Source organism: Leopardus geoffroyi, chromosome B4, assembly GCF_018350155.1.
Source record: "Leopardus geoffroyi isolate Oge1 chromosome B4, O.geoffroyi_Oge1_pat1.0, whole genome shotgun sequence".
Lineage (NCBI taxonomy): Eukaryota > Metazoa > Chordata > Mammalia > Carnivora > Felidae > Leopardus > Leopardus geoffroyi.
Window position 1 is genome coordinate 49,284,355 of NC_059341.1, and position 17,596 is coordinate 49,301,950.

A 17,596-nucleotide genomic window follows, 5' to 3' on the forward strand; every position below is an offset into this window, starting at 1 on the left:
CATGGAAAATAGCAAGACTTAAAATACTTTTTAAAATGGTAAAATATAGCCAACTACGTGGATCTTATAGTAAATGGTGCTGAAACTTTTTGTTTCAATAATCTGGATAAGAAACAAAAAAATTTAAATAATATAGAAAGAAAAGATGAAGCTTTAAACATTTTATTCTGTAATTCTACAAAGAGAGCAAATATACTACTATACAAAAAATACAGAACTGATCCATCACTCCTAAATTTAAATGAAGTTATAATTTTTTATATTATCTTGTTTTCTTATTCTTTATACATTGATATTCAAGCTGGCTATCATAGATTAGTCATTTAAAAATAGAAGAGATGACGGGGCACTTGGGTGGCTCAGTCGGTTGAGCGTCCAATTTTGGCTCAGGTCATGATCTCACGGTTTGTGAGTTCGAGCCCTGCATCAGGCTCTGTGCTGACAGCTTGGAGCCTGGAGCCTGCTTCGGATTCTGTGTCTCCCTCTCTCTCTCTGCCCCTCCCCTGCTCATGTTCTGTCTCTCTCTGTCTCAAAAATAAATAAAACATTTAAAAATAATAATAATTAAAAAAAATAAAAATAGAAGCGATGAGATATTAAGCAAAGCTGTAAATTAATGCAAATGTAGTTAAAATCTTTAGAGGACTAGTTTCCTCAGTAATTAAAAACACCCTCTTTAATACAAATTCTTTAGGCATACATAATAATTCCACACCTTTACATGCATAAGTATCACGTGAATAATGCTATAAGTTTTGGCCCAGTGACTAGATTTTTATCACAGAAAGAATTCCACTGCTTTTAAATTATTCAGAATCTAACAAGGCCCCACAAAAGACCTAATGAAAGAACTACCAGGGCACCTTGGGTGGCTCAGTCAGTTAAGTGTTGGAGTCGATTTCAGCTCAGGTCATCATCTCACCATCCTAAGATCAAGCCCCACATAGGGCGCTCTGGGCGTGGAGCCTGCTTAATGTTCTCTCTCTCTCTCTCTCTCTCTCTCTCTCAGCACCTAGGTGGCTCAGTCGGTTGGCATGGCTCAGTTGGTTGAGCACCCTACTTCAGCTCAGGTCATGATCACACAGTTCATGGGTTCAAGCCCCGGGTTGGGCTCTGTGCTGACAGCTCAAGCCTGGAGCCTGCTTCGGATTCTGTGTCTCCTTCCCTCTCTGCCCCTCCCCAGCTCACACTCAGTCTCTCTCTCTCTCAAAAATAAACATTAAAAAAAAAAAAAAGATTCTCTCTCTCTTCCTCCCTCTCTGCCCCTCCCCTACTCGTGCATGCATGTGCTTTCTCACACTCTCTCAAAAAAAAATAAATAAATTAAAAAATTGCATATAGTAAGGTTACCTTTTAAAAATAAATAAACTACCAATAAAATTAATATTTTATCTTGACAAAAATGATTCAGAGATGTAAAAACATAATAATAACACTAGTTGTAGTATACGAGCTGAAATAGATTATACATCACAAGTTTTAAATTTTTTTTTTCAACGTTTATTTATTTTTTGGGACAGAGACAGACAGAGCATGAACGGGGGAGGGGCAGAGAGAGAGGGAGACACAGAATCGGAAACAGGCTCCAGGCTCTGAGCCATCAGCCCAGAGCCTGACGCGGGGCTCGAACTCACGGACCGCAAGATCGTGACCTGGCTGAAGTCGGACGCTTAACCGACTGCGCCACCCAGGTGCCCCTCACAAGTTTTAATAATGAAAATAAACATGTTAAAATAAGAAAGACAACTCAATCTGAAGATAGGATTTCTACTTAACATCTTTTTTCTACATTAAAGAGTAATATTTTTAAATTTTGATATACAGTTGGTTATAAAACAGGTAAAGTTTTGAAAACACACTGAAAAGGGAAATTGTAAATTACACACAGGCATACAAACACAAGCTGAGTATGGTATTAAGGCGGGGGGTGGGGGTGAGGAATCTATACATAGATAAAGTAAAGTTCTATTTTCTTTCACTGATCAAAGTTAAATGTAGCTTCTCTATCATCACAAGTAGATCTTCCTTCAAATTTAAAAGTCAACATACTTAAAATCACCTTATTTTATGTTCATGTCTTACAAGTACCATTAACTTCAAATGTCAAAACTATTACAGAAAATTAAACAAACTGTATTCAACGTCTTTTCAAAGCGACAGATTTCACTTTTCTTTGTGGATTGGTTTTGCTGCTTGTACTTTTTAAAATATTTTATTTTCAGGGTGGCTCAGACATCCAACTTCAGCTCAGGTCATGATCTCGTGATTTGTGAGTTGGGAGCCCCATGTTGGGCTCTGTGCTGACAGCTCAGAGCCTGGAGCCTGATTCAGATTCTGTCTGTCTCTCTCTCTCTCAAAATATAAATAAACATTAAAAAAAATTTAAGAAAAAATAAAACATTTTATTTTCTAGTGAAAAACAAAAACAATTATAATATCACAAAACATTACAAAAACAAGAATCATCAAAAAAAAACCCCACAGTGTTTAATAATCACAAACATTGTATTTCAGACACTGGAAACATACTATCGTTGCAGTAAGCCAATAAATATATCAATAATATACATGTATTTCTAGAATAAGGACTAATATTCTAATGGTGATATTCTAATAGAAATGTGACATTTTAATGGTGTTGATAAGACTTTCTAAATAAAATGAAGTTTATATCAATAGTCTTTAATAATGGACTTTGGGGGCATCTGGGTGGCTCAGTCAGTTAAGCACTGACTTCCTCTTAGGTCACAATCTCCCTGGTCCGTGAATTTCAGCCCCCCATCCCCATTCCCCAACTCCCCGCATTGGGCTCTCTACTGTCAGCACAGAGCCTGCTTTGGATCCTCTGTCTCCCTCTCTCTCTGTCCCTCCCTCACGCGTGTGCTCTCTTTCTCTCTCTCAAAAATAAACATTTTTTAAGAAATGGACTTTAAAAATGTTTTTCTCTCCTTTTGTTTTTTAGTTTTTTGGTTATTGTTGAAGAATAGTTGATAAACAATATTACATTAGTTTCAGGTACACAACATAGCCAACATTTATGTACATTATAAAACAATTAACCACAATAAGTCTAGTTACCATCTATCACCATATACAGTTATTACACTATTTTTGGCTATATTCCCTATGCTGTACTTTATATCCTCATGACTTATTTTATAACTGAAAGTTTATACCTCTTAATCCCCTTCACTTATTTTGCCGCCCCCTCCCCCAATCACCCTCCACTCTGGCAACCACCAATTTGTTCTCTGTATTTATGAGTCTGTTTCTGATTTGGTTTGTTCACTTGATTTTTAGATTCCACATATAAGGGAAAGCATACAGTATTTGTATTTCTCTGTCTGGTTTCTATCACTTAGTATAATACCCTTTAGGTCTATCTATGATGTTGCAAATGGCAGGATTTCATTCTCTTTATGGCTCAGGAATATCCCATTGTATTTATATACCATATCTTCTTTATTCACTCATCTGATGGACACTTAGGTTGCTTCCATATTTTGGCTACTGTAAACAATGCTGCAATGAACATACAAGTACATATATCTTTTTGAATTCATATTTTCATTTTCTTCAAATTAACACCCATAAGTAGAATTACTGAATCATACGGTATTTCTATTTTTAATTTTTTTAGGAAGCGCCATACTGTTTTCCATAGTGGCTGCACCAATTTACATTCCTTCCAAGAGTGCACAAGGATTCCCTGTTCTCCACATCCTCACAAACACTTATTATTTCTTGTCTTTTTTTTTTTTTTTCAACGTTTATTTATTTTTGGGACAGAGAGAGACAGAGCATGAACGGGGGAGGGGCAGAGAGAGAGGGAGACACAGAATCGGAAACAGGCTCCAGGCTCTGAGCCATCAGCCCAGAGCCCGAAGCGGGGCTCGAACTCACAGACCACGAGATCGTGACCTGGCTGAAGTCGGACGCTTAACCGACTGCCCCACCCAGGTGCCCCTCTTGTCTTTTTGATAATAGCCATTCTGATTGGTATGATGTGATACCTCATTGTGATTTGCATTTGCATTTCCCTGATAATTAGTGATGTTGAGCATCATTTCATGTGTCTGTTAGCCATTTGTATGTCTTTGGAAAAATGTCTATTCAGGTCCTCTGCCCTTTATTTACTTGGATTGTTTGGCGTTTTTTGGTGTTAAGTTGTATTAAGTTCTTTATATTTTTGGATATTAACCTCTTATCGAATATATCATTTGCAAATATCTTATTCCATTCAGTAGGTTGCCTTTTCATTTTGTTGGTTTCCTTTGCTATGCAAAAGCTTTCTAGTTCGATGTAATCCCACTTGTTTCTTTTTGCTTCTTCTGCCCTTGCCTGAGGAGACAAATCCAAAAAAAAATATTGTAAGACTGATGTCTAAGAGCTTACTACTTATGTTCTCTTTAGGAGTTTTATAGTTTCAGGTCTTACATTTAGGTCTTTAGTCCATCTTAAGTTTATCTTTGCAAATGGTAAAAGAAAGTGGTCCAGTTTCACTCGTTTGCATGCAGCTATCCAGTTTTCTCAACACTATTTATTGAAAAGACTGTCATTTCCCCATTGTACATTCTTGCCTCCCTTGTTGTAGATCAACTGACCATATGAATGTGGGTTAATTCCGGGCTGTCTATTCTATTCCATTCACCTATGTGTCTATTTTTGTGCCAATATCATACTGTTTTGAATACTAGCTTTGCAGTACAGTTTGAAAGTATGAATACCTTCAGTTTTATTCTTCTTTTTCAAGATTGCTTTGACCATTTGGGGTCTTTTGTGGCTCCATACAAACTTTAGGATTATTTCTTCTAGGTCTGTGAAAAATGCTATTTTTCAATAGGGATTGCACTGAATCTAAAAATTGCTTTGAGTGGTATGGACACTTTAATATTATTAACTCTTCCAATCCATGAATATAGGATATCTTTCCATCTATTTTCTTTAGCTTCTTTCATCAATGTTTTGTTGTTTTCGGTATACAAGTCTTTCACCTCCTTAGTTAACTTTATTACTAAGTAATAAACTATTGCTATTGTAAATTGAATTTTTTTTTCTAATTTCCTTTTCGGATGGCTTGTTGTTAGTATATGAAAACAGAACAGATTTTTGTTTGTTGATTTTCTATCCTGAAAATTTACTGAATTCATTTATTCTAACCGTTTTTTATGGAGTCTTTGAGGTTTTCCATATATAGTAACATGTTACCTGCAAATAGTGACAGTTTTACTTCTTCCTTTCCAATTTGTATGCCTTTTATTTCTTTTTCTTATCTGACTTCTGTGGCTAGGACTTCCAATACCATGCTGAATAATAGTAGTTAAAATAGGCAACCTCCTCTTTTTCCTGATCTTAGAAGAAACACTTTCAATTTTTCACAATTGAGTATCATGTTGGTTGTGTGTCTGTCATATATGGCCTTTATTAGGTTGTGATATATTCCCCCTATGCCACTTTGCTGAGAGTCTTTATCATAAATGAATGTGAATTTTGTCAAATGCTTTTTCTGCATCTATGGAGTTGATCATATAATTCTTACTCTTGATTTTGTTAATATGGTGTATCATGTTAAATTGAAGATACTGAAATATCTTTGCATCCCTAGACTAAATCCCACTTTATCCTGGGGTAGGAATCTTTCAATGTATTATTGAATTCGGTTTGCTAAGATTTTGTTGATGATTTCTGCATTTATGTTCATCAAGGATACTGATTTGTAATTTTCTTTTTTGTGGTGTCTTTATCTGGTTTCGGTACCAGGCTAATGCTAAACTTAGAGAATGTATTTGGAAACATTTCTTCCTCTTCAATTTTTTGGAATAGTTTGAGAAGTATAGGTATTAACTCTTCTTTAAATGTTTGGTAAAATGCAACTGTGAAATAGTCTGGTGACTATTGCCCCTCTCTTGACTTTTACCCCTCTCTTTAAATACAAACTTCTCTTCCCTCTATTGATGTTCACTTTTTTCTATTTGGTCTTCCCTTTTTTTTCTTCTCCCATATATTAAAAATGAACTCTAACCTCCTATCAAGCACATAATTCGTTCACTTAAATTATTTTAGCACATTCACTTAAATTATTAATTTAGAACATATTATGTTCAAGTCTGCTCAGAAACTGTTCATGGCTCTTAGAATTCTGGATTGGCTCAAATAGCACTAGATGGTGCCTTTATGGGATGTTACATTCTAATGTTGCTACACTACTAAATATATGCATGGTTTTAGACAGAAGCTCTTATTTCACTTAAAAACACACAAGCCTCTTTCTTAATAAAATCACTTGAGTGTCACAGGACTGGGTTAAACACACACACACACACACGCACACACACACACACACACACAGGAATTTATCTACCACATAAAGGACTATATTTAAAAAGTCCTATGATTAGAAGAGGAGATTCATGCAATTCTTAAAACAGGTTTGGTATCTTTATCCTCTCCTACTATGATGCAGTGAATACTCTATTGTACTGTTACTTACAAAAATGAAAAATAACTGGTTATTCACTTCTTTCTAATATCCCTGTAGGCTCTGTGAGAATGTACAGAATTTCCCACGACTCCCATCATGTCCACCCATTCTGCACATCAAACATATTCATCTTTCTGTCTGGAATGCCCTAGAGTCCCACCTCATATTCTTATTCTTGGCCTCAAAAATTCATCCTATAAAACTCAAATGTCACATTCTCCAATAGAGATTTTTCTGATTCCTCGGCCACAGTAAGCCTCTCCTTTTGTCTATATGCAGAGATATAAATTTTTTTTTTCATTTAACCTACCCCCAACAATCATGTCAAGTAAGTACTATTATCATTTTCACTTCCTAGATAAGAAAATTGAGGCAGATAAGGTCTCTCTGATTTCAAAGTCCACTGCTTGCTTGCTTATTTATTTAATATATAATCTCATTAGTTCCACACTCTACCGAAATGGTTGTCTCTATTCTCTGGGTTCCCTGAAGACAGAAGGTAGAGATCCTGTCTCATTCATCTTTGTATTCCCAGTGTCTGGCACAGAACAGATACTCAACAAATGCTCAATAAATGATGAATGAATAAATGAAATGTAATAATGTTCATCTTCCTCTGGGAGGAAAACTCAATCCCTTCTAACTGTTCTCCTGTAAGAAGTATGATAGTAAGTGCTAATTTCATTCAACAAACATTTTGTGAGTATCTATTCTATGTGATATGCTGTGCTTAAAGATAATTGAGTTTAGAGGCGCCGGGTGGTTCAACTGGTTAAATGTCGGACTTCGGCTCAGGTCATGATCTCATGGTTCGTGGGTTCAAGCCCCGTGTTGGGCTCTGTGCAGACAGTTCAGAGCCTGGAGCCTGCTTTGGATTCTGTGTCACTCTGTCTCTCTGCCCTACCCCACTCAACGGTCTGTCTCTCTCTTTCTCTCTCTCTCTCTCTCAAAAATAAATAAATGTTAAAAAAAAAAAAAAAAGATAATTGAGTTTAGTTTCCTGCCCTCAAGAAACTTGCAATTCAGTGGGGATAAGGTATAAACAATTAGCTAATTCTACTATTACATGTTTTATTTTTCCCAACTCCCACAAGTTCTTCTCTTTAAAGGAACCTCCTTCTTTATAAACATGTTTCAATGACTCACATCTCTGGGTCAGGAAGATGCAAATCAGTCAACAGAAAAAATTTTTAAAGAATCTCCATGTATCTCAAAAACACAATTTTTGAACCATTCGCATTTAGCTCAGTTGTCATTTAAGTAGTGCACAGTTTTAAAGAAAAGAATAAAGTCAAGGACACCCTGATACTATCCTTGCACCTTTTCTTTTATGAGAGACCACGTGGCCAACTGGAAAGTTTTAGAGTCAGAAAGATCAAAGTTCTCATCCCAACTCTGTCCCTTTCTCCCCACACGGACCACAGACAAGTCACTTTATCTTTCTGAGCATATTTCTTACCTGTAATACGGAAATAAGGAGATCTGCCTTAAAGACCTCTTATAAGAGTTTTAAAAGATAATGTATAACACCTGCCACACCAAAGCTGCTACTTTTACTGTGTCAGATCTCACTAGATGCTTTTTGAAAACTAGTTAATGGTTCTATCTATAGTGTAACAATACAAGTATTTCTGGCCCCACCCATTATCAATAACACAAGTGTTTACCAAAAGAAAGGTACTTGAAAAAACTATTTGTGGCAAGGAGAGAGGTAGGAGATAAGATTCAACACCATACAGTTAAGTCTCAAATTTCTAGATGGCACACACATCGTCTGCCTCTTCTCACCACACACCTTGTAAATCACGTCTTTCAGACACTCTTTGTGAAAAAGAAAACCTTACTAATTATTTCTTACAGTTCTAAAAGATCTAAAAGAACTGAGAGATATTACTCCGTATTAACAATTCCATTTTTCACAAAGAAGAATCTCTTAGTAAGGAAGAGAGAAAAATGTACAACCTCCAGGAACCAATCTCAACGCATAGTCTGTGTATTACTACATTTTAGTTTACAAGTCATTTCTCAACTGTTTCTTTTAAGCAATTTTGCAGAGTGTATTTTTAAAAATCAAATAAAAACAGTCTCCTGTCAATCCTAAACCTAATTTATAATCTACTTGACTTAAAAAGCTCATTTACATGATACTGATACAACTGAAAGTCCATGGGCAAAAAAAGTGAATCTAGACACAGACCTCACACCTTTCACAAAAATAAATTCAGAATGGATCATAGACCTAAAAATGTAAAACTATAAAACTTCTGGAAAAAATAAAAGGATAAAATCCAGGTGGCCTTGAGTCTGACAATGAGTTTTTAAATACAACACCTAAGGCTATCCATGAAATTGATAAGTTGGCCTTTATTAAAATTAAAAACATTTGTTCTCAAAAGACACTGTTAAGAGAATAAAAAGGCAAGCCAGGCTAGAAGAAAATATCTGCAAAATACATATCTAATAAAGCACCTGTATCAAAAAGAGATAAAGAATTCTTAAAACTTAACAATAAGAAAACAGATGAGTTAAAAAATGGTCAAAAGTGGGGCGCCTGAGCGGCTCAGTCGATTAAGCGTCCAACTTCGGTCAGGTCATGATCTCGCGGGTTGTGAGTTCCAGCCCCAGGTCAGGCTCTGTGCTGACAGCTCAGAGCCTGGAGCCTGCTTCAGATTCTGTGTCTCCTCTCTCTCTCTGCCCTTCTCCCACTAGTGCCCGCGCACGCGCGCTCGCTCGCTCTCTCTGTCTCAAAAATAAACATTAAAAAATTTATAAAAAATAGTCAAAAGTTCAGAACAAATATCTCACCAAAGAAAATATACAGAAGACAACAGCATATAAAAAGATGCTTAACATTAAATGTCATTAGGAATGACAAATTAAAGCAACAATGGGATGTTATGACACCTATTAAAATCCATAAAATCCAAAAAACTAACAATATCAAAAATTGACAAGGAGGAAAAGCAACAGAAGCAAGCATTAATTGCTGATGGAAATGCAAAATGGTATAGCCACTCAGGCAATATCTTACAAAGCTAACTATAATCTTATATGATCCAGCAATCATGTTCCTAGGTATCTACCCAAATGTTCTGAAATCTTGTGTCTACACAGAAAGTTACCCATGAATATTCTTACCAGCTTTGTTAAGAGTTGCCAAAAACTGGAAGCATCCAAGATGTCCGTCAATAAATGAATAGATACAAAAACTGTGAAAACATCCATACAATGCAATATTATTAAATGATAAAAAGAAATCAACTCAAATCACAAGAAAACATAAACAAACCTTAAATGCATTTTGATAAGTGAAAGAAACCAGTCTGACAAGGCTCTATGATTCCAATTGGAAAAGGCAAAACTATAGAGACAAAAAAAAAAAAAAAAATCAGTGGTTGTCAGGGGGAGGGAGTTAAGGGAGTGATAAATGAGGCACAGGATTTTTTTTAATGTATGATATTTTGATTCTATAATGATGGAGACTTGAAATTATGCATTTGTCAAAACCCAGAGAACCTTATAGGATGAAGAGTGAACTTTAATGTATGCAAACTTTTAAAAAGTCATTTAGAAGGAGGGGAGGATCCCAGGATGGACTGGAGATTTAACAAAAGCATCTGACCCTATTATAAAGGCATGCAACTACCTCATATTAAGTAGGACAGGAGAAAAAGGAGTAGAATCTGTAAACTAAAAGCAAAAGAAACAGCATGAAAGCACTGTACTCTAGTTGATAAAGTTGTTTCCCTCTCTCTGTAAAGAGAATAGAAGTTAACAATTTCAATACTGCTATACATATGTTATAGGATTGAACAATTAAATAAATGGATGGCAGATGGTGGGATCTAGGTTACTTCTCACAGTTAGAGTAAGTTTACAGATAAGCAAGTAGAGGAGAACAGAAGAACACAAGTGGAGATGGGGTAGGCAGAGTCACAGACATCCATACAAACTCATATTTTGCTTAATATGAATACATAGGATTACATAGAGAAATTGTATAGATATGTGTATATACATAGGTTGGTTTACATGCATATATTTCCTGCTCTGTAGATGAGAAACTCTAGAGGCAATGACACCCCAGTAACAATAAAAACCAAACACCCAAATCCTGGCTTCTAATACTATTTTCCCAAGGAAATGAAACAGATTCTTTCTGGCTGATTCTAAGACTGTAACAGGAAATGGAAATATAAAAGATGAGCCTGGAGCATCTTTTAATGCCAGAAAGTAAGGAAATGATCTTTAAGTTTATTTATTTTGAGAGAGAGAGTGTGTGTATGTGTGTGGGGAGGGAGGGGGGGTGGGGAGATAAAATGTGAGTGGGGGAGGGGCAGAGAGAGACGGAGAGAGAGAGAATCCCAAGCAGGCTCGGAGATAACAGTGTGGACCCTAATGCAAGGCTCAAATTCAAGAACCGTGAGATCATGACCTGACCGGAAATCAAGAGCTGTATGTTTAATGGACTGAGCCACCCAGGCGCCCCACCTCACATTAATGGAGATATGTCAAAGGAACACAGAGCCAACTAAACGAGCTCCCAATGACGAAAGCTGAAACAATGTGAGCAACAAAATACAGTAGTACTGGATTACAACCCAAAGTATAAAATGAATATCCATGAGTACAGGCCAATGTAAGTAAATGATTGAGTAAATACATAAACGCAGAGAAAAGAAAAATCTGCCATGCAGAAGAATTCTAAATAAATTATAGAGATACCCCACCCTCAAGGAGGAGAAGTAAAACTCTCCACTCCTTAAGTGTGGGCTGTGCACAGTGACTTTCTTCTAAAAGTACAGCATGGAAAGAAGAGTAACTTTTCATTGCAGAAGCCTAGCAAACACTAACTCAGCCAGGTGATCAACATCAAAATCAACAGTGATAAGTCCGTGTGATAGGATGCACCCTTTATATGATGTAACAGAAATAGCATTTTACCTCTGTGATCTTTCTTCCAGAAACCTAAAACCCCAGTCTGATCATGAGAACAAAGTCAGACTAATTCCAAAAGAAGGACATTCTACAAAACACCAAACCAATATTCCTCACAACTGTGAAGGTCATTAAAAACAAGAGAAGTCTAACTGTCACAGCCAAAAAGGGGCCTATGGAAACATGACAACTAAGTGTAATATGGTATCCTGAAACAGAAAAAGGACATCAGATAAATACTGAGGAAATCTAAGTATGAACTTCAGTTAGTAATAATGTACCGACACTGGTTCATTAATTATAGCAAATACTAATGTAAGATGTAATCAGACATGAAATTGAGTAACAGTGCATATTAGTCACTGTACTATCTTTATACTTTTTCTGTAAATCTAAAACTAATCTAAAAATAATATATATATGTATATATATATTTAAATACCATCTAAGAATGTATCTAAAAAACACTGGAGAGGTTGTAGTGCAGTAGTGAAAAACTTCACACCTTCCCTGCATACACATTAAAGTTACAATGTTTACAACCATTTTGTTACAGAATTTTTCTTAGGAAAATATTTTCAATCACTAACAGCTGCAAACAATTTCATGCAGTAATTCCCAGGAGGGATGTACTATAGCTGAAGTACTTTAACCAAAATTCCACTTTTCCCTTATATACCATTGCAGATGTCTGAAAGTTTGTAACCTATCATTAACTTATGTTCTGTGATGATCCAAATAACTACCAAATACGTTTAATACAACTCAGAAAAGGTAACCTAAATTTTATATAAATTAAGTCAGTGGTAAAAATACTCATCCAACAAAACCTCGAGCATCTAAAGAGAGACCTCGAGAAAAAACTATCATCTTTTATTGTGGATAATATATTTTCTTATATAAACCATGGTTCAAGGGAACTGTTGCAGAATTAAAATAGGTAAATGAAAATAACAGGAGAAAAATAAAAGGTAGCAGTGAACATCTTTGCAGCATAGCGTAAGAAAAGCCAGGGTCTAGGATCTGAAGTGTAGCAAATAAAAACTGAAGGCAAAGGGAGCCTATGTTATAGCACAGAAAAGGCCCAATTAACTGAAAACAGGAAAAATTAAAAATAAAACAAAATGAAATCTCTTCATTCTATCAGAAACAAGCAAGGTGTTCAAAATTAGACTCCTAGAGAGAGCAAACCAGAATAAACCACGGTGAAGAATCACCATAAATACAACTTACTCTCCCACCATTAATAAAAGGCTGAAAATTACCATATAATGATGTCCAATGACATTGGAAAGTGGGAAGAAAAAATATTACAAAAAGAATGTACCAAATATCGTGAACAGTGGTTATTTCAGAATACTGGAATTAAAAGTAACTTTTCTTCTTTTTTTTCCTGCTGTGAAGTGAATGACTTGTGGAATTTTAAAAAGTCTTAATCTATGAATTGTGCACTAAAGGCATTTATACAATGTTATTACATTTGTGATGCACTCTACCCTTTAATGGCAATTCCATAAAGTGCATTATTTTTCTCACTGTAAGTCAAAGTGTGAGCCGATGACCCAATTTTTTTCACAGTAGCAACTTAAGAACTATAACTTAACTATTATAACTATAATCTATCCAAAAAACTCCAGTTCCAAATAGAAAATCTATAGTAGGTGAGAGAGGATGATATTGACTTTAATTTCAATGACCACTTGATCTACATTTAGTGCACACTTTCCAAAACCCAAGTCGCTGTAGAATGGTATCCTCTCAGTGGAAATAAAATGGAAGCAACACACAACACAGCTACTTTGGTATTACGTGTGTTATGTCCATATATATGTATATATATATGGACATACACACACACACACACACACACGGTCTTCTGGGAATCCTAATTCTCCTATCTCCCAAAAGAATAACAATGTCAAAAACAAACTATTCGCATGCATCTGAAACCAGGTTGTTCCTGAACTCTTAAGACAGTAGCTATTTCTCTCATTATGAGACCAAAACTGAAACCTTCAAAAGAAAAGCAGTAATACATTTCACTGGAATGTAATTTGTAAAGGAGAATTCCAATTCCTAATGCTCCACCACTCGAGACATCGATGGATTTCCAATCCTAACACCACAGCGTCCTACCCACAAGGAGATTCCAGCAGTACTCTGGGTTCTACGGGAAAAGAAGCATTTGAGAAACAATGCGAAGGAAGAGAACAATCCGTGCAAAGATTTTTGCATTCAGATGGTCCTTGGAAGGAAAGCAGGAAGAGTGACCAGAGGAGAAGCGAGCCGGATCTTCATACGTGGTGAAATCCACTCCAAAGGCATTAACCGACAAAGACACCAGAAAGGCTATCTTTCAAAAGTAAAATTGTGAGTAGAGCGGAACAAACTAAGAACGGAAAGTCAACAGGAAGGAATCAGGAAAGACAACTATTCAAAAACAATGAGCTATCTTAATTTGAAGGGGTAAGCGATGGTGGGACCCTGTCCCAAAGTGTCCATTTGAAAAGACACCCTCCATGTGAGGGTGGGGAGGATAGCTCTCGAAACCCCAAGCCTAAAACAGGCCGTGAGAATACCCGTTGTGTAGTCGCCCCACGGACAAGACAAGCGCAGGTGTATGTGCGGAAGCTCAGGTTACCAGGAACTATTGAATCTTCCCTGCCCACCCGTCCCGGAGCCCCGGGCTCGGCGGGCTGCGGGGGGCGGCCGGGCGGCCGAAGGTCGGCACGGGCTCCGCGGCGCACCACGACCGGGCGCACGGACGCGCTCCGGTAGCAGCGCCCTGGCACACCTGGCTCCCAACACCAGTTGAAAGCAGTCAAAGTGAATGAAAGCGGACGCGGCGCCTGGCACCGCTCCATGCAAGCACACAAAGGCGGGTTTTTAAAATCGAGGCTGAGTCCAAAACACTCGACCCCCGGCCGGCGCCTTTCGCCCGAGGGTCTCTTACCTCGGATCCGCCCTCGGGGCCGTGGCTTTCCCCGGAGACGCTTAGAGCCCGGACGAGGCAGGAGGCGGCCAGGAGAAAGCCCCCGTCCTGGACCACGCCCTTCCAATCCTCCGCGAGCCGCCAAGCCGCCGTCTGCGCCCGGCAGAAGAGGAGCGATCTCCCGGGCGAGCACAGCGCCCGCCTCGCGCTGGGCAAGACCGCCGCGCCCGCCGCCGCCTGTGAAGTCTGGAGCTGCCCGCCCGCTCACCCGCTCGCCGCCAAAGCCAGACGCGCGCCGCGCATGCCCAGTACCCCTGCGAGGAGTGAGCGAGAGCGCGCTTGCGAGTGCGCGCCTCGCGCTGCCGGAGCGAACTCCACTCTCCGGGTCTTGCCGGCAGCCGAGCCGCGGAGTATCTGGTCGACCCCGGCGCTGGAGGCGAACTGGGCGGTGGGGGCGGTGGGGCCGGGTGGGCGGGAGAGGGGCGGAAGAAAAGAAGGCGAGAGGCCGCGCTAAGTTATCTAGGCCATCAAAGTCGGACCAGGGTTCCCAGCTGCAGACAGGTTTCGAGAAGTGCCCTAGCAGGACCGACTAGCAGCTGGGAGACGCGGGAAGGGGAACCGAGCGTGTGGAGAGGTTCCCCTCCCGGCAAGGGTTGATGCCCCCGGCCATGGGAGCTCCCATCTACATCGCCCCGGGTCCTGGTGCACAACTGCTGGCCACTATCCTACGGGCAGTAAGCCCGCCGCGCCCAAAGCCCCGCGAACCTTTGTCTTCCTTCTTGCGGCCCTCCCACCCATTTTCCCCTTTTTGTCGCTCTCCTCTTGTTTTGTCTCAATTCATGCCATCAACTGGTGGCACCCAAGGGCCTTCATTTGGTCCTTAGCTCCAGCCAGCAAGCCCAGACTCGCTTCGCTAGCCTGCCTTGGATCCCATTCTTAACGTAGCTCTTGCCAAGAGCCTGATGTGGTTTGAAGTGGTGGAGACTTTCCTGAATGCCTCTTGTAACTTAACCAACCCTCGTGATTGGTGCCTCCTCCATGAGCAGCTCACGGAGCCACTCAATGAGAAGCCCTTTAGTCTTCTAGTTTATTTTTCCTTACTCTTGAAACACTCATTTGTCATAGCTACGCCCCCTTCCTGTTCTAACTTCTTTAAAGGCAATTGACTCTCAGAAATCAACGAGGATTGGATAAAAGAGAACCTGCTTGCTTTGTGGAGCAAGGGAAAAGACAGCGCAGTCAGGGGAAAGCAACGTTTCACACCAAGGTGGTAATCAAAACCATTAAGCTGAAAGTTCAAATGTATCTTAAGTCCAGTCCCCTATCCTAAATGAAAATCCTCTCTTCATATTTCCACCATACCATCATCCACTTAAAGTTTCACAATGTTTTGAATCTTTATTTTTATCAATATTATGTATAATCATGATTATTGAGTTTTTACATATGCCAGGAACTAAGCAATTTTTATGTATTATTTCTAATCCTTAAAACGAGATAGGCCTTATTATCCCCATTCGATAGGAAAATAAAGCTCAAAAGTATCATTTCTTCTGCCAAAGCCAGTTTTGATGCTAGAATGAAAATCCAGATCTGCTTAACAGACAGGTCTTTAACGTTTGATTCTGAACATCAGTTCAACTTCCCTTAACTTACACCACAGGTGCTCATTCTGACCCCTAGGAATTAAGTAATCTCATTCTTTATGGACATTGCAAGTCTTGAAATATTTGAAGCAAACCTCTAAGTAGCTGTCAGAATATCTAATATTTTTCCATTCCTCAAAATTTGTAGATCCTTTCATTATTTGTCAAGTGGAATGGTGAACTCTCATAACCACACTCTTTACCCTGCTTTGAATATCCTTTGACTTTTCCTTTTCCTTCTCAAATGTGCACTCAAGACAACACAACAGGGGTGCCTGTATGGCTCAGTTGGTTACGTGTAGGACTCTTGGTTTTGGATCAGGCCATGATCTCACCGTTAGTGATTTCAAGCCCCACCTGGCATCAGGCTCTGAGCTGACAGCACAGAGCCTGCTTGGGATTCTCTCTCTCCCTTTCTCTCTGCTCCTCCCCTGCTCACTTGCACGCACTCTCTCTCTCTCTGTCTCTCTCTCTCAAAATAAACAAATAAACTTTAAAAAGAGAGAACACAACATTCAAATACTGTGAGCCAAGAACATTGTCACAAAGTGATCAGCAGTCCCTTTGACCCAAGCATACCTACCCTGTCAATAAGATATCCTAAACTTGAGTAAGGTTTTTCTTTTAGCAAATGTATTTTACCTAGGGTTGAATAAAACATCCAAGTCTATTTTATATGGACTAAATTAAACCATACTTACCACATTACATAGTCTATACTTCTATAATTGTATATGCTTAAACCCAATTTTTGCCTTTAATCCATATTAAACTTCATCTTGTTTGTTTTAAGACATAATTTCAGGGGCGCCTGGGTGGCGCAGTCGGTTAAGCGTCCGACTTCAGCCAGGTCACGATCTTGCGGTCCGTGAGTTCGAGCCCCGCGTCGGGCTCTGGGCTGATGGCTCAGAGCCTGGAGCCTGTTTCCGATTCTGTGTCTCCCTCTCTCTCTGCCCCTCCCCTGTTCATGCTCTGTCTCTCTCTGTCCCAAAAATAAATAAACGTTGAAAAAAAAAATTAAAAAAAAAAGACATAATTTCAGATTTAAAAATCTTATTAGTGATCACTTTTAACTTACAGTATCTGTAAAGTTAATGAACATGGCTTCTTTGTGTCCAGTTAATTAAGTTTATAAAGTTTATAAAAAAATTAATAAATTCCAGTTTATTAAGTCTAATAAAAGTTATATAAAAGAGGCTGAGAAAAGAGCCTTGTAGCCCACCACCAAGAATAATCTCCAAGACAATAATAATAAATGAACCAACACTTTTCAAGATCATACGTTTTATTTCATGCAATCATACTATAACCAGTAAGGATTTTATGAAAAGTTTTCTAAATGCTTTACTGAAATGAAAATTCACTGTCTCTAGCATCCCCAAATATACCGGTCCAAGTATTTATTAAAGAAATAAAAGGGGAAAAAGAAGCAAATCTAGTTAAACTGGATCTGTTTTCAAACTAACCCATTCTGGCATCAACGATCTCCATCACCTTTTCTAAGTGCTTGGAGCCACTGTTAATAATCTTTTTTATACTTTTCTGAGAATTGGTCGAACTTTCCTGTTTATAGTGCTAACCATGTACAAGTTTCTCCTT

The 17,596-nt window shown here is 38.5% G+C and overlaps 1 protein-coding gene across 1 annotated transcript in view; it reads right to left on the reverse strand.

The window, feature by feature from the left end:
* Positions 1 to 14,615, reverse strand: part of EPS8 (epidermal growth factor receptor pathway substrate 8) — a 190,483-nt gene extending 175,868 nt beyond the window's left edge. Inside the window, exon 1 of the mRNA XM_045464476.1 lies at positions 14,373 to 14,615. The gene's annotated coding sequence lies outside the window, so the exon portion shown is untranslated. The remainder of the gene's footprint in view (positions 1 to 14,372) is intronic.
* Between the last annotated feature and the right edge of the window lie 2,981 nt (positions 14,616 to 17,596).